The following is a 25,272-nucleotide window of genomic DNA, read 5'->3' as shown; positions in this document are numbered from 1 at the left end:
TTAAAGCAATAAATGTGATTGGTGTAACAGGGTCAGGGGCTTGACCATATTAGGGAGTAACAGGGAGCCCCCAACGCCTGGAGTAGGAGGCCTATGGCAGCGAAAGTCAGATCCAGTCCTAGGTGGGATGAGGGAGTTGGGGGCAGTCCCTGAAAACCCCCTGAACATGCCTTGAATGTGATGAATGTTACCACTTTTGATCTTCCACTGCTGCTGGGAAGCACTCACCACAGCACGGATCCAGCAAAGCACCAACCCAATATCCAGCAGAGCCATCACAGAGATGGTTGAATTTGCAGAATATCAAAAGGCGGCAGGGCTAAGAGGGTTTTTGTGCCTTTGCAAGGCAGCCCATTCATCCCTTCGGGAAAAGACAGCCACAGATTGTGCCCCAGAATCAGGTGGTCCACATAGCCAATAAGGTATGATATGATATGATATGGCATTTTTAACACGCCTATACACAAGTGTTTCAAGGCGCGACGAGGCAAGGGGGGGAAATAAGGGGAAACAGACAACGATCCTACTAGGCCAGGTGACATTCAGATCGCGCAAGGGTAGAGGGGAAAGGGAGAAGTGCAGGGGGGGAAGGGAGAGGGGAAAGTGCATTACAGGGTTAATAGCATACAGGAAGAAAAAAAACAAGGGCCAACTAGTGGCACTGCGAGTAAGTGCAGATAAGTGCTGGGATGGGGCTTGTGGGATACAGACACAGTCCCACAGTGCAGGGGGTGCCAGGGAGGCAGTGCAGGGAAGAGTGGCTGGGCCAAGGACCGAGAACGGCGAGTGGCCCAGTTGCAGATTCAGTGCAGTTTCAATAACTTTAGCAGGGGAGAGGGGGAGAGAAAGTGGAGGCGAAGAGGAAGGTTTTGAGGTGCTTCCGGAACCAGAGATGGTTCTCCTCAAGTTTCAGGGAGGCAGGAAGGCTGTTCCAGAGGGAGGCCCCTGCAACGGAGAGAGATCTGCCAGGGAAGGGAAGACACGAGTATAAAACGCCTGTGAAAGCTGCAGAGTGTTTGGTGTGTTAGTGTGAGATCAGGACGCATTCAGGTGGACCGAGAGAACAGGAGGAAGACAGGAGGAGGAGAAGAGCGCAGAGCCTTTTCTGGAGCAGTTGCACTGTGGTGCACAGATGATGTATTATGTGTGAGAGAGAGAGAGTGGTACCTGGTGTAAAGAAGTCGTATGGGAGGCTTTTTTCTGTGTTTGGCGGGCGAGAACCAATTGGCCACCCATAGCATGGGCAATATGTGTTACAGGCTGTAGCATCCTACATTTTTTTTAGTAGAACCTTGGCAGAATTTACATCGAAGCACTGAAGCATGTTTTATGACAAATGTGTTCTGTTTTCGTCTTGTAGGTTTTTAATTTCGATTATAATGAAACGCAAACTGATATTTTACTCATTTTCTAGCTTTCACCTTCATCATGACTCTTATTTAGTAAGTGTTATTGAGCAAATTAACAGTGGATCTAGGGCATGTATTACCCTAATTGTAACTGTAATGCTGTGTGCATTTATGCCCGATTTGTATTCATTGGTTCTTATTTATTGATCATCTGTATTTATGGGATATTTATTTCATAGGTACAGATAAATTGTATGCTTTATAGTGTTAAAGGTTATAAATCACCATGGGACACTTAAATAAAAAAACATTGGGCCTCATTACAACCCGTGCGGAATGGGTTAATGGGTTCCGCTAATGGATGCAGACCTGTTAACACCATTCTGCACGATTACGAGGTCCCCTCGTGGGACTCGGTAAGGACGGCTGGTAAAACCAGGCGTCCTTACCGGGTCCCGCGAGGAGACCAGGGAGCTAACAATGGGCCGGTCGTAATCGGCCCGTTGTTAGCTCCCTCTCCCATTCGCATTGAGCCCTATAGGGGCTCAATGGGAATGGGGAAGGTCTGGGTCCGGGTTCCCAGAGGGAGGAATTAGCGGGCCCTCCGAACTTGGAATGGCCCGCTAATTCCCGATTCAGGGAACCCAGACCCGGACCCGGTTTTGGTGGCAGCTATGCCGCTAATAGCGGCATGGCTACCACCAAACCCGTAATGAGGCCCATTGTTTTTATTGATTCTACTGTTTTTAGGATGTTTTGTAATCTTGTTGCATTTGTTTTTTATGGTTTGAATAGGCTGAAATAAAGTAATATGATGATAATATGGTAGTGAATGGTAGGGGCGGGAGAGGGCATGTACAAGTATAGTAGCAGGGTAGTGGGAGAGTGGTGACAGTGAAGGAAGGGAGAGAGTGTAAGAGTTACAGGGAAGGGAGAGAGATTGGAGAGTGGTGAAAGGCATAAAGTGGAGAAAGGAAGAGCTGTCAAGGGGGTAGTAGGAGGAGCAGAAAGTGGTTATAAGAAGGATGTAAAAGAATTGGAGGGACAGAGGAGGAAAGAGGTGTAAGGAGAGAGAGAAAAGATAGAGAAAGGGAAGACGGGAGAGAGGGAGTAGGTGTTGAGGGTAGAAGGTGGGGGAGTAGGAAGTGGAAGACCAGGAGAGAGTTGGAAGAGGAAAGGAGAGTAGAAAATAAGGAGACTTAAGATCAGAGAGAGATGGGAGAACTGGAGTAAGAGTGAAGGAGTGATCAGGAGAGTGGCTTATGGAAAACAGGACCCATTAATTCTTCAAGACCATTTCTTGGGAAGGACTGTAGTAGGGTACTCCTTAGGAAATCCCAAAGGGAGTCAGGTAGAGAAGGCCTTGGCCGTTAGGCCAGGCCACGGTAGGGAGGTTATTCTAGATAGTAGGTGTTGCTTATCTCTTGTACTCAAGTTGACGTTGCATGCCAAGGAAGTCTGTGCTAGGGTGCAGGAAGCCCAGAGGAGATTGAGGGACCAGCAATAATACTTGTTTAGTCATATTAATCAGCATCTAACAACACCGCACTACAACCACCCAACAAAACACTTCATAAAAAGTGTGAACCATCCATCAGATTTGTGAGTTTCCTAAGGGCATTCCTGACATTGTGACACCATTTATTAGTTTTGTCTATAGTTGGTGTGTGAATGCTACCTAGCTCTAGACAAAACTGATGCTATGGTGAGTAGATAGAGGGGACAATGAATTTTGTGGCTGGATACACATACCTTGTGCATTAGCTATCTTCCCATCTCCACACTAATGCCGTCAGCTTGCTACTTGAAGCAAACAGAATGGCTGAAGTCCATTTCATGATGAAAATGTGTTAGAAGAAAGGGCAGCTATTAAGGCAATTTGAACAAGTGACACGCCACCTCAAAAGCCTGATGGAAAGAGCAGTGATGCTCCATTCTGCAGCCATCAAATGTGTGCACAGACTGGCGTTCTCTCTAGACCCTTGATAAATACACCTCAGCTCTGCTTGTGTCCTCAACCCATCAGCATTGTGGCGTTCCCTTTCTCTGCTGAACATTAATTTGAAGAAAGGACCTCCTGTCTGATGTGCTTGCTGAATGAGTGAAGAGTCGTCACGCGAAGCAGTAGGAACTCCTTCCTTTGACATTGCAAGCTGCCGCGACATCTCCACTTGGTTGGCAACAATCAATAGCGCTGGCTTTGCCATGCTTGTTTGCACTGCTACCGTGACTGTGTACGTAGGCTCACTCCGCTTCACCCCCTCTCACAGAACATGGGGATTGCTTTCGGACCTTGTTTCTGGGCTTTGATTCCAGTGTAAGAAAGCAGAAGAGATCAAGGGAGGAACTGGCTGTGGCAGAACTGGGACCTCAAGAGTGTAGGGAGGCAGATCAGATAGAGGAAAACTCATAGCATCAATGAGAGAACAGCTGTGGCTTCACAAACACATGATTTAAGCTTGGGTCCGTCTTTCCCTCCTGTGACAAAGTCACAGTGCCAAAAGCATGTCCTGCCCTCTGCCTGATACAGTCTAAGACTGGCAGGGCCCTAACACAAACCCCAACCCGGCCAGCCAATCATCCTAAGCCCTATCCCTGCAAGCAGAAGTACTATCGAAAGATAGGGAGGAAGTTCCTTACAAACACAACCCACACGATTCTTCCCAAAGACTGTACCAGAGGGTCTCTCCAAACCAGATGCAAGATGTTAGGCAGACTTTGCCTGAACTATCTCCTGCCCCTGAGAAACCAGCTGGCTCATAACTCTTACGTACTGAAGAAGCAGAATACCTGCCAGGGATCTAGAGCAAGATAACTAAAGGGGAAAACCTAGTTCAGTCCTGGAGAATTCCTTGAATATTGAAGCCTAACTCTGCAACAGGCAGTAGAGCTTCTAGAGGAGAACTCCTCTCTCTCTCTCTCTCCCATCTAATAGCGACATCACTTAATGGAGAAATGCTTTTCTTCCCCTTCTTTATGGAAAATCAAGTGAAACTTAATTAAGTATTTCCTAGCCATCCGGAGTGCCTCCTAACCACCAGAGAACCCCAGATTGATTTCTATTGCAGAGAGACGGTATCCAGTCATTCCAACAAATTAAAAACCATCGAATGGCAAACCATCCATTTTTTTTCATCGAAATGCCATTCCATTGAATGGCCATTTCGTTGAATAAAATGTGATGGTTCCATCGACATGCAATGATGAGCATTAGGGCAGGGCTGGGGCCAGGTTTAGGGTTAAGGTTGGGGCTTGGGTTAGTTTAGGGGTTAAATTTGGGTTAGGGTTGGGGCTAGGGTTAGGGTTAGGGTTGGGATTGGGGTTAGGGTTGGGGCTAGGGTTAGTTTATGTGTTAAAACAGGGTTAGGGTTGGGGCATGGGCTAGGGTTAGAGTTAGGGTTGGGGCTTGGGTTGGGGTTGAGGGGTGGGGGTGGCATGGGGGCTGGGAGGTTTGGGGGTTGGAACCCCCCCAATATACACAAAAACTTAAAAACATTACAAGGGGCTGGCCAGTACTGGGCAGCTCCATGCAACGTTTTAAAGTTACAAAAAAGCATTGAAATGCTACTTTTAACACGTAAAAGTGCATTTCCATCAAAACCAGTCCATGTCTATTGTCGATGGATTGGTTTCGAGGGAAATGCATTTTTGCATGTTAAATATAAGTTTCCAATGCTTTTTTCTTCGATACTTTGTTTTAGAGGGTTTAGTGATTCGATGCTTTTAATTCGATGGAATCACTATAAACACAGAGAGACACAGTGGAGGCATGAGTGGAACAGAGCAGCAAATAAGCACTAGCTCCTGTAGTGGAAACGCAGGGAAAGAAATTCAATATGGCTTTAAGCCTTTAAAGATTTCCTCCCCCTTTCCTGGACTAGACAACCAAGACTCACTCAGCAGGCTTCCTGAACACCTCATCCTAACAGCCAATGGAACTCTGACTGGTGAATGACAAATGATCAAACCAATTCAGAAGGCTGTTTTAGCCAATGGGAGGAGGGAGCAGACTTTAAAGCTGAGCCTAAAACCCACAGTCAATATTCTGGGTAGAAGTAGAGTTTGCTGATGAAGCCAGAGTGCACCTGAAAAGGGAGCCCTTTGATTCCCAGAAGAGGGTGAGGGCAGTTGAGAGGACAAACCCCTTGATCTTCAGAAGGGGGGAGTGAGCAACAGTGAGGAGAAAAGGGAAGCACCTGAGAAGGGTGAGCTCCTTGATCTCCAGAAGGGGGATGAGAACCAGAAAAGGAGAGAGCCGCTTGACCCACAGAATAAATGGGGGTGAGCACCAGTGAGGGGGAGAGACTCTTGATCCCCAAAAGAGGGGCATGAAAACCAGAAAGGGGAAGAGAACCTTCAAACCCAGAAGACGGGGTGGGCACCAGAGAAAGGGGGGAGCAGCCTCAGAAAGCACTGATCATGGTCATCAGAAGAGAGGTGTGAGCACCAAAGAGGAGAGCAGCCTTTGCCTCCAGATGGACAGGAGGAGGAAGACTTTTGGACAGTAGTGAAGGGGAAGAATCACTCGGCGAGACGGAGAAGCCTTTTCGTCCCCAGAAGAGGTTTAGAGAACATTTTACCTGAATGAGCCAAACGGGAGAGCTGCCCGCCTGGATATTTGTACTGTGTCCTTTTGTACTCTCTAAACCCAACCCATGATTCCATGGACTACAGCCCCGTAGAACGCCTAGGTTACATCCATATAATACCAATGTCCCATTCATAAGTCTTATTTTTATTTTATAAAAACACTTAAATGTCATTTCAGTGTCAGGGTCTGTGTCCCTCTTTGCCCCGTGACACTACCTAACATGCAATCCCCATACTTGCCAACATTCTGTGACCAAAAAGATGTAGGATTTTTCAAGTTTCCAAAATAATGCTTAGCATAACAATGACATCACAGGATATTACAAAACATACATTGTTGGCACCAATGGAGCATTCTAAAATGCACAACCCATCAAACAGCACAACATGGAAAGATGCTCAAATGTTTAAAATGTATAATTCTGAATGGTAAATTAACACCAAATTCAATTACTTAACTTCAAAGAAAATAATCACACAGAGCTGGTAGGCAACGTTTGCCACTCCTCTGTATCAGCAGGCAAGGCAGTGCATATGTATTCCTGCATTGCTGGTTGAACACTGAACAACATGGAGACTGATACCCTCCTCGGTCTGATAGGCAGATGCTGTGTGATGGTGGTACGCTCTGCCACTTGCCTTCACTAGTGGTTCATCTAAGATCTGTCCCTGCAAGAGTTCAGGGCAGAGTCATGTAGCTGTCAGGTCAGTGGATTGATCTGAGCCCATCACTCAAATGTATCCCTTACCCTCCCACTGCACAGACAGATTAATTGCCTTAGGGTCAGATAAATGACCTGCCACTGTAAAAAGCAGTAGGATCTGTCACTCAAATCTGTAGGCGGTAGGACTGCTTAAAAAGCAGTAGCCTACTTCCTAAATCAGTAGGGTTGGCAAGTATGAATCCCTCCCTGTAATGCTTCGCATCCCTTCTGTGCATGTCCTTTCAAGTGTACTCTTCTATCATTAGGTGTCGAAAAGGTCGGACCGTGAGGGGAGGTCATGGGACGCATGCTTGAAAACCATTGAAAACCAGTGCCAGTCCCATCCTGTGTAACACTGTGGGACGCAGCTATCTCTATTACTCGGTGGAGGGGAAGCCGCCATTTTAAGGACACAATGCTTGTGAGTGTTAACACCAATCAGGAGACAGCATTGAAGCGGGGCACAGGAGGAGACTGACGCAGCGAGACAGGGCTCCACGTGAATCTGTATGTGTGATGGACATTTTTGGTGCCCCCGAACGGCAGGGGCAATCAAAAATAAACACCTGATTCATTATTTATAAGTCCAAAGACTGCCTAGGTGACTGAGAGATTACGCGGATAATCCCCACATTATTATCAGCTTTCCATGATCTCTTGCTTGCCTCTGGCGTCTTCCCAGGGGAGTTCAGAGACAGGTGCAGTAAATTAATGCACCAGCTCTTGACCTACGCAGCACTGGGCCTGGAGCTGTACCCCGGGATCAACTGGAAAGCGTATATCAGAAGGGAGAGGGGTTGGCTAGTGCAGGGAGAGAAGCAAGGCGAGCAGAGAGAGGAAGGAAAAAGTGAGGGAGAAGGCCCAGAGGGGGACAGAATGGGAAATAGATGCAGAAAGAGGACTAGGTGGAAGGCAGCAATTAAGAGAGGTAAAAGAAAGCGGGAAAGAGAGAAAATGGCTTCCGGTACAGGTAGTTGGTAAAAGAACAGAGAAATAGTAGAAGGAGGGGAGAGACAGAAATTCAGGGAAATAAATAAGCAAGGCTAGAAGCGGGAAAATAGAAGTCAGAGGGCAAAGAGAAGAGGAGAAGCGAAGAAAGAAAAAGAAAGGGGGAACATGGATGGGATAGAGGAGAATGTGTAGGGGTAGAAAGAAAGGGGGACGAGGAGAGGAAAAGATGAGAGATAAGTGGGTGATGGGAATAGTGAAAAGGAAAAGGGAGAGGGAAAGAGAAAGGGAGTGAATGAACATAGAGAAAGCGACGGCAGTAACAGATACTGTATCAGGCAAGAAGGGGAGTGGGAGGAGCGTTAAAGGAGGAAAGAGAGAGAAGAAGGAGACTAAAGTACTTTTACGAACGTGCTTAGTGGAGGCTTGAGGCCGAGACATGCTACAGGGGAAGATAATAGGGGATGTAGAGAGCGGGGCTGTGGTGAAGCCAGCCTCAGAGTATTCAGGGATGGTTTACAACTTAAAAGGGAGACACGTGTGATCGCCCAGTGTCCTTTGGGGGTCCATAACATCAATGTGACAACTTCATTAATGATTGTATTTAGTAAAGCTCAAACCCTCCCATCTACGACCATATATGCCAAATACAACCGTTTATGGCCTAGTTCATCCTTGCACACTAGTCAACATATGCCAGGAACACTATCATAGGACTGAGTATCCTTGCATACCCACTACTGCCATGTTGTGCCTATATCACCTTCATACGCCCAGGATAACACTTGCATGCCCAAGTACCATTATGCTATGCCAGGAACACCTTCACACTCCCGGGTCAACTCACATCCCTGTGCTTACCACCATATGCATAGAGTTAACCACCCTATGCCCAGGATACCACGTGCACACCCGTGTATCATTATTCTATCCCAGGAACACCTTCACACTCCCGGGTCAACTCACATCCTTGTGCTTACCACCACATGCATAGGGTTAACCACCCTATGCCCAGGATACCACGTGCATACCCGTGTACCATTATTCTATCCCAGGAACACCTTCACACTCTAGGTACTTCTTCACATCCCTGTGCTTACACACTAAGCATAGGGTTAACCACCCTATGCCCAGGATACCACGTGCACACCCGTGTACCATTATTCTATCCCAGGAACACCTTCACACTCCCGGGTCAACTCACATCCTTGTGCTTACCACCATATGCATAGGGTTAACCACCCTATGCCCAGGATACCACGTGCATACCCGTGTACCATTATACTATCCCAGGAACACCTTCACCCTCCAGGTTCAGCTTCACATGCATGTGCTTATACTATAAGCATAGGGTTAACCACCCTATGCCCAGGATACCACGCGCATGCCCGTGTACCATTATGCTATACCAGGAACACCTTCACACTCCAGGTTCAGCTTCACATGCCTGTGCTTACCACCATAAGCATAGCGTTATCCATCATATACCCAGGTTTCCCACATATTTACATATAACAACAGCATATGCTAGGGCAAGTTCCTAGTCCCCGGTTCAGCCTATCAGGTGCATCTTGACATGCCTGCCAACATCTCATAGAGCAGGAATAATTTCATATGCTCAGGTTCAACTTCCTAAGCGTCGCTGCAGCCACACATGCCCAGGTGCGTCCCCTTATTCCCATTGTCACACCGAATGAGCCACAAAACACCCCAAGACCAGAAGTCAGCTATTCATACAGGTCTAGTAGAAGGTTGTGAGTGAACGAAATTGTGCAACTAGAAAGTCCAATGTACAGAGGGGTGGAACACACACAACATATAGCGGCTCTCACCTGCTCACCATCTTTCTGTTAGGTTGGGTGGTATCCAGTGATAAAGTGGCCTGGGAAATGGTAGTCAGGGGGCTACATTTCCCCACATTGTCACGCCCCAGAAAATCAAGCAATTTCCCCAAATATTTTACGACTGGAGTATATAATAGTAAACTATTACCGTCCTAGAATATGTGGGGGAAGACATTTAGGGGTGCAGGAAAAAAAGTCACCAACCTTGCGACTTTTTCCCAGGTGACACTATCACATAGAAACGGCCACCCACCGTGAGGGGCATATTGCTTAATTATAAACCTTCCAGCCATCACCTCTATGGTAAAGTCATCCCAAGTGGGACTTGTTTGCTCAGACATGGGTTGCGAGCCTGCTGGGCCTAGAGACCCAAGCTATTCTTCGCTGATGAGGCCCAATGAAGCTGAAATATGTCTGGGGATGTTACCAAGCAGTTTGGACTGGACTCCCCTTTTGGGATGGGAAACCTGATTTGCATATGGTCTTTCCCCTTTTGTAATGGCTTGGCAGGCGAAGAACAAAGGACTGGAGGGTTGCCCAGAGCAATGCCAGAGGTTAAAATTAATTCAGAACTTTCAAGCCATCACCTCTTCTGTTTTGCTTTGGTCACTCCAAGTGGGGCTATGCCCAGAGGTTGGTCTCATGTCTGCTGGCCTAGAGACCTGAGCTACTCCTCGCTGATGAGGTCCAATGATGCCAAAACATGTCTGGGGATGGTTGTGGACTTGTGCAGAAGGGATGTGACCAAGCAGTTTGGGCTGGACTCCCCCTTTTTGGTGGGGCCAAGTCTGATTTGCCTATGGTCTTTCCCCTTTTATAACGGCTTGGCAGGTGAAGAACAATGGTCTGGAGGGTTGCCCAGAGCAATGCCAGAGGTTAAGATTAATTATAAACCGTCCAGCCATTGCCTCTTTTGTTTTGACGTTTCCTTTAACACCAGTAAAAACATGCAATGCCACAGCACGAAAAAAAGTAAAAATTGCAATGCCAAAGAAAGAAAATATCCAGTCTGCCTAGTCCATTGTGCTATAAACACCCACCCAAAACCCAATAACATTCATCAAGTTGGCTTTGCCCAAAAATAGCACTAAAACATGTAAGAAAACATCCATGCTTCAGTGCCCCTTTCCTGGGCCCAAGCCTTACAAGTACACATTCATATGCATTCACCCACCAGCTACTCACCCATTGGTGGATGGGGATTGTTTTTATTAGAGGGTGTGTAGACATTTCCCACAAATATGCCAGAGCATGCCCATGTAGCAAGGGAGCCCGAACCAACCAAACGAGATTCAGGAGGTTGTGGTGTTGCCTCCTTCCCGAGACATATTTTAAAATAATGGGTTAAAATGGTGCATTATACAACACACTTTCTATGAAAAATCGGAAAAAAAGCAAGACAGTTTGCAATCGGTTTTGCAGGGTAACTTTAATCCAAATACCCAATAGATGCAATTCACCAACAATGCCCAGGGGCATTTCCCAATGCATTTCCATGAGTCCTTTTCCCACAATTCCAGTATAAAAACACTTTCACGCTGGCGATACATGTCCATGATGGCTGTACCTATACATGCCAGTATTTACATACAAGAAAATACTCATGTTTGCTTTGTGCATAATGACCATAATGATAATATAAGAAAGCTTTGCCAATATATGACAGTACCCACATGTAAGGACATAGTCCTGTTGGCTTTTCCGTTCAAAATACCACACCACAATAAGAAAACATGTCCAAACTGGTTGCATCAAAATCCAAGTCTCGCGAAGTAATAACACATATCATGCTTGGTTTATTACAGATGCCAGTAAAAAATGTCATGCCACAGTATGAAATGACTAGGCTGGCTGCACCAAAATGCCAGTCTAGCCTCTAATAACACATTTCATGCCTGCTTTAACATGGATGCCCATTAAAATTGTTTTAGCACTCCCTGATACCTCCACATATCACCTCTCCCCCACACCCTCCTCCACCAACCCCCAAAATCAGTTTCTGAGCCAGCATTAAAGACAAGCACACACACACACACACACACATTCACACACCATTCACACGTTCATTACATGTGCATCCATTCACTATACATTCTCACACATGCACACCCAGCCACCCATACATTGTACTCACTCATTCACACACATGACATAACATACATATCCCCTACACTCATCACTATTTTCTCCCACCCCCTCCCCAAGCCCCAAAATCAGCTCCTCACCCCAACATTAATTATAAGCACAGACAGTCACACGCCATTCATTTGCACATTTAACATACACCCGTTCACCATACACTCACAGACATGTACACCCAGCCACCCATACATTATACACTCACTCCTTCACACATATTACATAATATACATATGATACCCACACGTCCTCTATCGCTCCTACCCCCCCTCCAACAACCCTCCAAAATCCTCAGGCCAGCATTAAACACAAGCATCCACACATTCACATATATTTTACTCGACCATTTACATGTGTGCCAATGTACCATACACTCACACACATGCACACCCTGCCACCCATATATCATACACTCATTCACACACATTAGATAATATACATATGCACACACCCTTGCAAGCACACGCCCCATCATTTAAAATACATAGATATTTCTTACCTTTTTCAGCAAATCCGTTGCTTTGAGGGACTCATCTGCAGGCAAGCAGCATCCCTCCAACTCTGCTCTACACAGTAGGCACTTGGTCCTGTCCTGCACAGAGCAAAGGAGCCTGAGGCCTCCATCCATGTCCTGGGAGGTTGACCCTCAGACTTCACAAAGAAGTAATTTTCTTTTGAAATCCGAGGGCACTCCCAGCACCATGGGGACCGCTGTGCCCCAGTACACAATGGTTGGAACCCTCATGTCCATAGGGGTCTGGAATGAGCAGTTGCATAATTCTGCCTCTTGCCATAGGGACCTCCTATGCTTGGCTATCCTACCGGGGCAACTCCAGCAGGCACCCCCTGTCACTTGGGTAGGACTAGGAAGAATTTCTCCCCCTGTATCTAGGACTAACTCTGGGGCCTTAGGGTAGCGCTGGTGGCATGCTCTTTGCCACCCTAGTCCGATCTACACCCTGTGTTTTCTGCTCTTGCTGGGGCTCAGGATATTACACCCTTTGCACTCTGGCAATTTTAAGTGATACAGCAATCCCGGCTCACTTGGCAACCGTAAGGGGATACATAGCGCTCCCGACTCGGAACAGCAAACCTTCTAGCACTCTCTAACTGGTCCTGTCAGCTGCTGCCCCAGGTCCTTCACAGAACTGCTGCTTTATTCTGAGCTCCTTGCTTGGCTACTGGGCCGTCCTAGTCCCCTGGAGCAGACCCACTCCAGGTCCTTATCCGTGCTCACATGCTACCCTCCTCAGTTTTACATTCCTAGCTGTGTTTTGCTCGTAGGCCTGATCCGTGTTCCATAATGAGGTAGCGACTTTTTCATGGTCCCATGGTCCTCAGGCAAGGTAAGCAATGTGTTTGTCTGTCTTTCATTTGCAGTGTGTTTCTGTGGGATGTGTGTGTGTGTGTGTGTGTGCATGTGTGTGGGCTGCTGTGTGAACAAGTTATGGATTCTCCTCTAGATTCCTGTAGTCGACACATGTGTCCCTGATATCAGCACCCCCGCCCCCCGAGGATTGGGGGATCCCACAATGCTTACAACCGGGTGTTGCATCATGAAGCAAGTTCTTCCCAGAATTCCCCAGTTTCCCTTTGCTGGTGTGGTCACGTGGAAGTTCTTATACCATTTACATACTCATATGTCAGAATGAGATTCACAAGCCCGGGTTCAGCCTTGTATGCCCATGTATTGGGCTATGTGCCCATTTGCTGTGCCAGTTTCTACCAGCTCGCAAATATATCATGCCAGATTCCACATTGCCATGATAGGGACCCCACAGGCAGCACGTTTGCCCTCCCTGAATAGTGAATGCCCATATTATCTAATCTTTTATATTAAAAACTTTTATAGTGAACACACTTTTGTTTTGTTGGGGATCCCCTACCAAACCCCTGTTTCCCACGCCTAAAAACCATCCCGACCGTTTCCCAAAAATATTTAACCCTTTACCTTTACCTACCTAAAAAACCCTTTAATTAAAAGTTTATAGTATAAAATATTCGATATATGGGCATTCTATATAAAGGATTTGCTATAAACACTGTATACCACAACACTAGTATACACAGCATTCATTTTCAAAGCAGGTGCTACACAGATCACTGTGCAAAATGTATACAAAAGAGGCCCAGGGCAAGCTTCCTTACTACAGAGCGGGCTCTAAACAGGCACAGCCGGTGTATACACTTCATGCCTACTCACTGAACAGGTAGAGCGCCACCAGAAGCTGTACCAGCTTCCCGCACTCACACAACTGGTCTAGCACAAATATGCAGTGAAACACTCCCGTGCACAAAAGGCTGAGCACGAGAGGAACAGAGAAAGCGCCTTCCCACAGGCCAGCTACAGCACAGGCCTCATTATTGCACGCTCTTCTCCCACTGAATATGATAGGATAGGTAGCGCACCTACTACCCAGAAGTTTCTAAGCGCGGACCCGGGGATCGAATCTTTAGAAGCTCTGCGTGTTTCCAAGGCGAACACGTTGCCCCTAAGCTATCCTCCGAGACAATAGGGAAACAATGTCTTAAGGCAATAGGTACTTGAGAGGTAGCAGCAGTCCAAGCATTCATCTTATAGCCACCCCAACCACTCCGGTCATGCTGGACTTCCTATGCATCTTGTACTCATGGTGGCCCTGAATCATGCTGTTCCCATTTTCATCTTGTATCCTGGCTTGCAACATTATGTGTTACTTCTGACTTCTGCAATTGTATTCGCTCTCCACTCTTGCTTCTCCCCTCTTTTGACTGCTTACTCTCTGTTCTCTCCTCCTTTCCCTTCTCCCTTTTCCTATCTCCTCCCCTTACTTTCTTCTATGCACTTACTCTATCAGAATTGTCGCTGGACCTAATATGATAGCAACCTCGTCTGTTTCCCCCACCCTCCCATTACTGTTTTGTTCCTCCCCTCCCTTTCAGCACCCCTCTCCCTCACCTTTTGTTTTTCTCCAGCTCTACCAGAAATGTCGTCAGGCCTATTAAGGTAGTCGCCTGTCTGTTTCCATTTCCTTCCCACTCTCCCCCTCCCTTGCTTATCTATGTCTTAGCTCTGGCACTATCTGAAATGTCGTCAGGCCGAGTACGATAGTTAATTTCACATCCTTACTGTTCATGGCCTGTAAGAATGTCATTGTATTTTCCCTTGATCCCTCCCTTGCCTTGAAGCGCTTTGAAACACATTGGGCCTCATTCCGAGTACGGCGCTAACCAATGGCGCTATTAACGCCTTGGTTGACGCCGTACCCGGACCGGCAGCGCCTTGGTGGATGGCGGAATTACCGCCCCATTCCAAGGTTGGCGGGGCGGTAATTCCCCATTCACCAAGGCTCTTCCCCATTCCCAAATGAGCCCCCATAGGGCTCAATGGGAATGGGGAAGATGCAAATAACGGTGACCGTTCATTACGGTCACCGTTATTGGCTGGAGGCCCCTTTGCGCCCTCGACTTGAACACCTGCTCAAAGCAGGCGTTAAGGGCGAGGGCGCAAAGGGAACCTCGGAGTATGGCGGTAAGGGATTACCGCCACCGGTCTCGTTAGCGGTGGCCGCTATCCCTTACCGCCATACTCGGAATGAGGCCCATTGTGTATAAACGCTATATAAATAAACTATAATATCATATCATATCATATCATTGCCAGCAGATCAAGATCCCATCACAACAGCAAAGCGCACACCCCAGTAAGGAAACACACGCTGTTAGCCTGGACTCAGGAGACGGCTGCACCTCCACCCACCCACCGGGATCAGATACCTGCGACGGTTACCTACTCACCCTGCACACTCCTCTTCAAGTATACATAAAGGTATTTGTCTATCTGCCACTAAGGTTTTCTTCTTCAAACCAGTTCCTCGGGCGACAGGGCGATGACACGGTCCTACAGGAAATGCCAGTCACTGTGCTGGCTCAAGAGGTCGTGTTGCACCTCTACACACTTTGCACCAAATAGCTTCTTAAACCGCTCAACAGTTCAACATGAAATGGCACATACATGTGTCTGTGTGATCAGCCACAGTGAAGTAGGTGTTCTTTTACTCCAGTCAGTCGGCCACGTTTTAGTTTTGGCTATTAAGTGGTGCTGTAAGCACTGCAAATAAGCCAGAAATGTTGGCATGGGGAGTGAAGATATATAGGATGTGAGGAGGGGCACCCAGTATGTGGGTGTTGTTTAGCTTTTCCCCTGCACATTAGCTGCTTATAGCTGTGCTTGCCATTCCCAGCCTTTAACTGCCGCTCCTGAGATCTCTGGGTTAGCTTTGTGCTTTTAAGGAGATGCTAATATTATTTATAAGAAGTCTCTTGACATGTAATGGCTTAATTACAGCTATAAACCAGCTCCTGTTGTAATCAACATGACTTAACCTTTGTGCCTTCAGCACTTTATTTCTAAGCAATAAGTGTGTCCTTGCATTCATCCCTTGCACTGAATTGTTCCTAAAAACAAGTATTGGCAAATCCAACAGTTTTGGCTCTTGTATAGTCATTGGCCTACACATGCCCAGGTACTAACACTATTTGATGTTGCCAGCTTATGGTTTGAAAGTACCCTCGTGGCAGTGCCTGCAAAATGACTATCGGATGCCTACACAAAAGCCAAAACCTTTGGATCGGCCAATGCTCGTATTATTTGCCTGTGAAAATCCAGAGCGGAGCCATCAGATTTTATGAAAAAAGCAGCACGGTTGTCACGGGCTTTTGCAAATCTCTAGTCAGGAAATGTGATGAGGCTGCTGCCCCTATCATCCATCAATCTCTCCTATCAATACTTTAGCACATCCATCCCAATCACCTGCACCCACAGCTCTAGATGCACATGCCATGCCTCCCTCCCGGGATTCAGTCATTTCACTGAAGAGTATTCACTGCACATATTTTTCATTGCTGAATATTAATTCAAATTAAATTCACGGATCATTTAAACATGAAAAAAATAGATTGTTGGTTTGGTAAAGGGGCCATTGAGTTCAGAGAGGTTGTGGGTGAGGTTTGGGGGTTAACCAGGGGCTGTGAAGGATGCCCTCCTCTGCATTTTGCAGCGGAAATGAGTTAAACATGGGCTTAAACATAATTTATTTATTTATTTTGCAATTTATATAGCGCACCAAGCCTGAAGGCATCTAGGCGCTGTTCTTGGCAGTAAACAAAGGTGATGTTGCACGTTCCACACAGGCGTATAAAGGTTACACACAGATAGACAAGTTATATGGTTGCATGGTTACGCATGTGACATCAGATACAGTAGCAGTTTAGTTACTTGACAGTAAAAACACATGGAACCCACCCTTCCTAACGTTACTGCTCTTCATTAACAGAACTTGTTTTTCAAGCTTCACACTTGCTTCTTCTCGCTACATCAACTTCTATTGCTTCGCAACATTTGCAAACAACAAAAAGATTACTAGTAGGTAACTTAACTGTGCTCATTTTAACCACTGGAGAAGAATGAAAGAGAGATCGCTCTGTCGGAATTCAAGCATGTACACACAGCTTGAGCAAAGATCTGCTAAACTGACTCGGCTTCTCATCGATGAATGTCTTAAAGTTAGAAAGCGTAAAAGGAGACGGCTGGCCTGTGCAGAGATATGTGACTCATGTGGGCTTAGTGAGCATGCACCAAAAACTAGCATGACGTTTCTAACGTGGAGAAATGTGCCCTGAAAAAACAAAGGTTGGCAAATTATGATCCGTCTGTCCCACGTGGGATACAGCAGAAATCCACAATAAGATTGGATGATATGAATGTTCAATGCTCGAAAATACGTAAACTTTCAAACTAATCATAGATTAAGGAAGTTAATTAGCAGAATGCGTTTTGAGCAAGTCCCAGCGCATAATAAACATTCTTAGACACTTCAATGTTAGGTGTGATTGTGATGGGGTCCCTAGTTTGCATCTTTCTTTTTTTTTTGGACTCTAAACAAGAGAGCAACCCAAAAGTTATTTTACCTGTTCCGAGGAACATAAACACGCTGGATTGCAGAGTTGCATATAACGTTTGTATGGAAAGTGCAGAACCGTTGATCATTTTTAACCTTGAACAATTTCTTAATGATGCTTTTAGAGTTATATGCAGATGAATTGATAATTTGGAACTTGTTTATGCTTTGTATTATCAAATCCATTTTGTACTAAGACTCCAGTATATACTTATAAAAGAGGTACAGTTTGAACCATTGGGCCTCATTATGAGTATGCCGGTCCGGTAACAACGGTGCTGGTAAGCTACCGGCACCATTCTTACTGGACCGGCATTCTCCGAGTTCTGCGAGCGGGTGCCTTTCCGTCTGCTAGGTCTGACCTGGCGGGAGGAACGGCACCCGCTCGCAGACTTTGACGGTAGCACCGGTACCATCATGAATGGTGGCAGTGCTACCATGCTCCCCATTCCCATTGAGTCCTCTGGGACTCGAATGAGAATGGGGAGTCATTTTTTCCGGCGCCTGGAAATGGGGAATTACCGAGACAAAAAAATGACTCTGGCAGCCTCTGTGCTGTTTTTAACAGCACGGCTACCGCCGCAGTCATAATGAGGCCCATTGTCTTTGAATAAACGTATTTTGATTGATTGAAAACTCAAATGACATTTTCTCAAAAAGCCTGCGGACTAGTTAGCCTTACAGGCACCAGTATAGAGGACAACTCCCAACGGAGTGCGGGACGACAATTCCAGGACACAACCATAACGCCTCACCATCGGAGCACCTGGCCCCTGCCAAACAAACCTCCCACCAGAATGAACATGAGGAAGTAACACCCAACAAGGGGCAACCTCTAAAAAGAACTGGAACTGCATCAACTCTAATGGCCATGGGCATAGCATGCCACACAGATGCCAGCCATCAAACCTGCCAACAAATATTTGCCAAGCATCAGAAAAGGTCCTCAATAATCCACAGACAAAAGAGGAGATGTTTTCACCAGGATTTATTTGGAATGCAATTAGATTTATCGGGAGGTTCTGGTGGGCCTGGTCTATGGGGCACCCTGGCCTATGCTCCACCTTTATGTGGGCTCCCTCCACCCAAGCCCAGGCACCCCACTTTCCCACAACTACTTTCTGAGACTTGAATGTATAGCATGGTAATCCCTACTGCCTAGGTCTAAAAGGGTCTAAGGTAGGGCCTAAAAGCATTATCCTTCCCTATCTCTCTCCCCCCGGGACCCTTATTCTAAGCTGTCCTTGCTATTCCAAACCAAAAGATACCTCAACTCCTTTCTCTCACCAGTCTCGCTACTGCTCTGTCTCTCCTTCTAATCCTCTCCTCCCACCTTCTCTCCTATCCCTCCCCTTTTCTCTACTCTCATCCCCACTCTGACAGTAATAGCCATTTTCTTCCCTCTCGTGAATTCTTTCTCCCTTCCACCTCTATCCCTCTCCTTACTTCACTATTTCAGTGGGTAATTTGTAAGAAAATAAGCGCCAGGGCCCAAATATTTTCTTGCACGTCACTGACGCATCGGAGTGGGCAGCTCTCGGCCACTGACACCACCCATGTCTGCTCCATACAGTACCAAGATCATTGGTGTTGAGGCTGCAAATGCCACCGGTTCATTGAGGGTGGTGGATACATGTTGCGATTTACAGATACCAATCAACATAACATATTGTGTCTTGAAATAACGTAAATATTTAAGTGTTTCTTTGAAACACATTATTGTTAATATTTTGCTCTGATCCTATCAGTGACAAGTGGAAAATTGTAACAATCTAGCAATAGAAAATAAGAGTCAACATGCTTTCCTTTTATGGTCAATTTTTGGACAAATGCAGGCAAAACCATTACTTAACTGATGACTGTGCCTGTCAACCACTGCAGCAAGATCATCTTCCTTGATTTGGCACTCCGGGGCTGTGGCTCAGTGGACTAATGCATACACTACAGGGGTCCGTGTTTGACCTCATGGTCACCAGTTCGAATCCTGGCAGGTCAACTCAACTCTTCATCCTTCTGATGTTGATAAAATGGGTAAACATCTGTTATTTGTCAATAGCGCCAAGATTCCAATCTGGGGGTGAGCGTGCGCTCTACAAGTAGACCTGTTATATCGGTCTTTTCACTGACCTTGCCCCTGTGTTGGGGGCTGCTGGCTGGTGACTGTCCTGTTGTTGTCAACCCACTTTGCTGGTAATTACAGTAGAGAATTTGCAGCAATGTCATGCAGGTTGATTGGAGCAGTGTGCGGGCACAGCCAGCATCAATAATATGATATCATATTTATAGCGTGCCTATACACAAGGGTTCCAAGGCACGATGACGAAGGGCGCAAGGGGGAACAAGACAATGATCTTACTAGGCCCAGTGACATTGAGATCGCGCAAGTGCAGGGAGGGGAAAGTGGGAGAAGTGCCAGGGGTAGAAGTGCAGGACATATGATCACCAAAATACTAACACAAGGGAGTGTGGCCAGCAGGTGGCAGTGCAAGGGTTAAATGCGGGCAGCAAGTGATTGGGAAATGCTGGTAAGGGGACTGTAGGGTAACAAATACAGCCCCAAGTGCAGTGATGCCAGGCAGCAGTGCAGGTGTGCAACTGTGGGGGCAGGGAAATGGGCCTGAGCTTCAGAGGTTAGCCAGGTGACCAGTGCAGAGACACACAGGAGATCAACAGGGAAGAGGAAGAGAGAAGGCAGAAGCAAAGAGGAAAGTCTTGAGTTGCTTCTGGGACCGGAGGTGGTTCTGGTCAAGTTTCAGAGAGGCAGGGAGGCTGTTCCAGAAGGAGTGCACAACATTGTCACCTCATCCTCATTGCTATTCATTAAAATGGAAAAATAGCTATGCCCTGCTAACCTGGGTTATCAAGTTTGTGAATAACAATGAGCAAGCCCAGGATGAAGAGAGCCAGGTCAATTCACACTGTTCTTTTTATATAACTATGACTGGCTGACAGTTAAAATAATAAAGTTGCCAAAACACCACCACATGATCAAGCTAGTATTATAAATAAGTGAGTGGATCAGAAATAAGTGCTGATGCTGAGCCTTGCCAAGACCCCCTGCCCACAAATTAGCACTGCTTCGCCTACTCCCTCACTTCTCTCTTGCTTTACTCCTCTTGTATAGACTTCCTCTCCTCCCAGGTCTTTTCTCTCACTTTACAGTATCTGCTGTTACCCCACCCCTCTAAGTTCCTATCACTCCTATCTCCTCCCAACCACTCCCAGTCTCTCTCTCTCTCTCTCTCTTCCTCCCTCTATCTCTAAACTCACTTCTAACATCATACACCACTCTAACGTCTGCCCCACCTTTTCCTTCCTTTACATGCCCCGAACAACACAAATCTTTCTGTTTCCTGTTGCCTGCCAATCTCCCCCTTCCCTGTCCATTGGCTATCTCCTTCACCTGGTTCCCTGGGTGAACTGTTGCCTTTCCTTTCCCCTGGGGATGTGTCGCAGGTGAGCAAAAGCATAAAAGGGGTCTTAAACCCACCCTTTCTTGTTTGAGGCTCCACCTCTCTAGTCAGTGGTGGTCCACTGTATCAGAATCAGTTGCAATTTCGCAGTTTGTGTGAGGGCTTTCCAGCATGAGTAGGATGCTAGTTTGAGAGTGGGACTGCTCCATGGCCTGCCACAGTTGAGTGCGTTATCCTTGTGTGTGACCGCATTCAAATTGCTGAAAAGCTGAATGGGGCGCTCTGCTGTCTTGCGGCAGGTGATCTCAATGTTTGAGGCTGGGTTGCATGAGGCGCTGGATTTGCTGGATCAGTGTATGGCTCGTTCTGTAGTCTGCAGCTTTCTCACTCTCTCCTGGACTGGCTGCTTGCTCGTTCTTCCTTGGGCCTTCTGGGAACTGTAGTTGTAGTGGCCTTGATGTCGGGGCCCCACGCGCAAGCACCTCGCTGCACAGCATTAATGACAAACTCCAAGCTCTTCCCAGAACATCCTTCTTTATTCTCATTCTGGCTCCAACTGAACTTACCCCGCCCTCCGGGTCACTTCCCACCCTGCCTCCTGCCTCCCAACTGCGCCAGAACTACTATGTCGACATGACATCCACTCCACTTTAAACAGTTACCCATCAGGGTTGATGAACAAACAGGAACACTGTTTGCTACGCCATTTCCTCAATGAGGCGGAAAGGCTTATTCCTGGCTCTCTGGGGTCGAGAGCTGAAATGTTCAATAGAACCACTGGCCCAAACTCCCTCACCTTGGTCCTCCCGGCCGGACGCTTCTGAGTCCTCTTGATCTCCTTGATAAGGATCATCGGTGGCATAGTCAATGGGTATCTCCACTTTTCCACTTAGTCGCCTTGATCCCGACAGGGGAATTTTCTTGAAATGTGAGGAATTATGAGAAGTCAGTACCTTGTCCCCTTGGTCTGTGGTCATGGAGCCCTTCTTTTACAGAAGATCAGAGGTTCCTCCTGGAAAGCTGCGGCGTGCTTGTGAGTCTGTGGTTGTATTACCGCGACTACATCCCCTACCTCAAGGTGGGGATCTCGAGCCTTCCGGTGACCATCCGCATACTCGTTCATGCGATCTTTCACAGCCAGATCTTGTTCTCTCATTTCGGTGTCCAGTGTTGATCGGTCTTCAGGGTGATTGGCTTGCGGTAGCCGGGTCCGGATGTCTCTTCCAAACATTACCGCCGTTTTCTGAGTGGAACTGTGGGGTGTGCTTCGGTAATCCCTCAGCAGTTGATGAAGCACTTGTTCATACTGTTGTCCCGTGAGTCAAGCTACATGTAGTGCTCTCTTCAGATTGGGCATGAACCGTTCAATCATACCATTGGCCTGGGGCCATAATGGTGTGACCTTGTGATGGTGAAACCCCATGTATTTGCTGAACTTTGCGAAGCTATGTCCGTTGAACGAAGGCCCATTGTCTGTCTTCATTGTCCGAGGAACACCGTAAGCCATGAAGATGCGGTCCAACACTGGAATGACATGGTGGGCTGCGGTCAACAATATGATTTGAGCTTTGGAAGATCTAGAATACTCATCCATGACGGCCAATACGTATCTCCCCCCTTCAATAGGACTGAAGAAGTCAGCCGCCACCGCTTCCCATATGCCCCCCGACAGTTCGGACATTCTCAACGTCTCTGGATGCCGATTCGGCGTGAGGAGGCAGCATGTGGGCACTGTTTCAGGAGCTCCTCCACCATGGTGTTCAGCTGTGGAAACCACAGCTTCTGGCACAGCATGCGCATCATGGAGACCACTCCTCTGTGACCCTTGTGAGCGAGCTCTACCACCTTCCATTTTAGAGATGTTGGAATCACCACCTTGTGTCCCTTTAATAAGAGATTGTCTTCTGAGTATGCCAGCTCTTCTTTCACCTGCAACAGCCGGTCCACCTCCTGCCGTATATCCTCCAAATCTAGGTGACCTCATTCTTTGGCTCTCCTCCATTGACCCGACCTGAGCCCCTCGCACAGTATTTGGCATGCCTGTTCCGACTCCATTTCATGGGCCAGGCGGGTTGGTTCAATGCCCTCGGGTATGGCTTGCTGGATCAGGTACAAGAAGTATCGGTCCACTACTGATGGTTCAGGGGTAAACCCTGTTCTTGGATGTCTGGATAAAAAGTCAGCAGGGTTTTACTCCTTCCCTGGTCTATGCATTATTTCTAATGAATATTCCTACAGCCGGAGCCCACACCTTGCAATGCAGCGTGGCATCTTGGCTTGTGGGTTGCCATAGAGAAACAGGAGTGCTTGATGGTCCGTCACTACTCGAAATGGCTTGCCGCAAAGGAACAGATGGAAATGTTCACACGCCCACACCATTGCAAGAGTCTCCTTCTCCACCTGGGAATAAGCCTGCTCAGTGGCTGAGAAGCTCCTGCTAGCATATGCAATGATGTGGGTCTGCGTCAGGTCTTTCGAGTCATTCTGGGCCAAGATGGCTCCCAGTCCCACGGGACTTGCATCAATCATTAGCTCTGTTTTCTGGTTTGAATCATAGTAGTACATATTTTCGGCTTGCGCCACTCTTTCCTGAATGATCTCTGAATGTATAACTGGCCAGGCCCTGGCGTGGCTGACTGCTTTCCTCTCCGATTGACCCTCTCAGGTCCAACTTAGGTCCTTCCTCTCCTTTATCTTTATCTCTACCTGTGGTGTCCACCAGGGGTCTAACCTCTCTCCCTGGCTGTTCACCAATGCCTGGCACTTCTTGCCCACCGCATTGCTGCTCTCTGTTCCAACTTCCAGTGCTGTGCGGATGACACTCAGCTCATTTTCAGGCTACCTTCGGCCACCTCTTCTTCATCTCTCATCTCTGACTGTCTGTCTGCTATCCAGGAGTGGTGTGTCGCCAATGATCTCTGCCTTAATGCTCGAAAGACTGAAATTCTCCTCATCAGTACACCCACTCCCTTCGTTCGGGTCTCTCTCTGGCCGGCCACTCTTGGCCCTCTTTCTGCTCCCACTTGTGAGGGTAAAAACCTTGGGGTCATCTTCGACTACACACTCTCCTTCTCTCCTCACATCTCTGACGTCTTTAGGAAGTCACACTACCAGCTGCACCTCCTTAGAGGTATTCTTCCTTTCCTCTCCTTCCCCCAGAAGCTCACTGTCTCCAGAGCTGTGGTTCTCTCTAGGCTGGACTACTGCAACAGCCTCCTTCTAATTCTGCCTGCTTCTACTCTCTGCCCTTTGCAACTCATCCAGAACAGGACTGCAAGACTTGTCCTTGGCCTCAAGCCCAGGGATCGTATCTCTCCAGGACGGAAATCTCTGCACTGGCTCCCAGTGGCTGCAAGGATTAAGTTAAAAAACCTCTGCATTGTCCACAAGGCCTTCTGGGGCCTCAATACCTTCAACTCTCTCTTCCTAAATATCTTCCTTCTCGAGATCTTCGCTCATCCGCCTCCAACTCCCTCAGGGTCAGCCGCTTCTCCAAGCAACAAGTTGGTGGTAGATCTCTTTCCTCAGCTGAGGCCTCCCTCTGGAACAGCCTACTTGAAACTTGAGGAGAACCATCTCTGGTTCCGGAAGCACCTCAAAACCTTCCTCTTTGCTTCTGCCTTCTCTCCTCCCCCCCCTGCTGAATTTCTGGCTGAAACTGTACTAGTTACCTGGCCACCCTCTGATATTGGGCCCAGGTCCACTCCCCCGCCAGTTACACACTTGCAATGCCTCCCTGACAACCCCCACAGTTGAGGACTGTTTTATGTATCCCTACAGTCCCCCACCAGCAATTGACACCGCCTGATGTCTGCACTTACCCTTGCACTTGTCACTAGCTGACCCTTCTTCTATTATTGTTATTTATTCTATTACCCCTTGTACTGCACTGTCCCCTTCCCATCTCCCACTCCGCACTTTTCCTCTTCCCCCTTCTCGCGCCTTGAAACCTTGTGTATAGGCGCGTTATAAATGCCATATCATATCATATCACATCTCAAAGGCATGTTAGCACCCCTCTGGCCAGTTGAACTGTATTTTGTTTGGTCAACGCTCTAAGGGGTTCGCTGACTGTGGCAAAGTCCTTAATGTACCTCGTGCATTAACTGTCGAGGCCAAGGAATGACCTGAGTTCCGAGACTTTGGTTGGGGGTGGTGCTTCATTGAGCGCAGTGACTTTATCAGGATCAGGCGTCATGCCATTTTCTGAGAATACATAGCCAAAGATACGTAGCATGCTTTTCTTAAACTCACCTTTTTCCTGGTTGAGGGTAAGATGTGCAGCCTCCAAAGCCATACACACCTTGGCGAGGGTCTCAACGTGTTTCCCCACATCAGTCCCGAAC

This window comes from Ambystoma mexicanum, chromosome 11, assembly GCF_040938575.1.
Source record: "Ambystoma mexicanum isolate Mex_15411 chromosome 11, UKY_AmexF1_1, whole genome shotgun sequence".
Classification (NCBI taxonomy): domain Eukaryota; kingdom Metazoa; phylum Chordata; class Amphibia; order Caudata; family Ambystomatidae; genus Ambystoma; species Ambystoma mexicanum.
This window is presented reverse-complemented; position numbering follows the sequence as displayed.